Source organism: Halyomorpha halys, unplaced genomic scaffold (assembly GCF_000696795.3).
Source record: "Halyomorpha halys isolate HHAL.00 unplaced genomic scaffold, Hhal_1.1 Scaffold234.1, whole genome shotgun sequence".
Lineage (NCBI taxonomy): Eukaryota > Metazoa > Arthropoda > Insecta > Hemiptera > Pentatomidae > Halyomorpha > Halyomorpha halys.
Window position 1 is genome coordinate 418,112 of NW_027111802.1, and position 715 is coordinate 418,826.

Below are 715 nucleotides of genomic sequence, written 5' to 3' on the forward strand. Positions count from 1 at the left end.
AACTTATGAACACTCTTACACTGCCCAGTGAAGACATTACAGAATCACCGAATCAATGTATGCTTTACTCTGATTGAATTATTTGATTTTCATTTTCATTATTTTTTTTTTTTTTTTAATAGGTGTGAGATAGCACTATAAGATAATTTCCTATGAGAATCTATCATCACAATTTCAGTTTCCTTGACCAGCCGAAGAGACTGAAATTGCCATCATAATAATGAAACCGCAATTGAAAAATACCTCGATTATGATTGATTCTTACTGGAAATTAAATTCTGAAATGATTTTGTATTTTAGGGTTTTTCTACGTTCATAAAAATTGTCAAAAACAGTTAAAAACTGTTCACAATTTTCAGTGATTTCATTGCCTGATATGAATTTACCTTAAACTTTGATATACCACCAGAATTCGTAAAAATAGAACAAATAAAAAAGTATCCTATTCCATTGAAAATTCTCGATTTAGGTACACTGGAGAAGGTTAGAAAATTAACAATACACTCCAAATATAGACCACATACAAAACACAATTTTTACATATAAAACACAATTTAGAACATTGTTTTGGCAAAAAAAATATCAAAATTTTAATTTTAGGTATCAGTCATAATACCTAGCTTCCTATATAGACATAGGTTAAAGCTATATATTGTAATAATTTTAAAAATATTAAAAATAAAATAAAAAGAATTTGAATAGTTTTTTAAACTTT

General features: G+C 26.3%; 1 protein-coding gene across 1 annotated transcript in view; it reads left to right on the forward strand.

Moving 5' to 3' along the window:
* Positions 1–715, forward strand: part of LOC106679933 (dedicator of cytokinesis protein 1) — a gene marked incomplete in the record, with an annotated part of 79,196 nt that overhangs the window by 49,549 nt on the left and 28,932 nt on the right.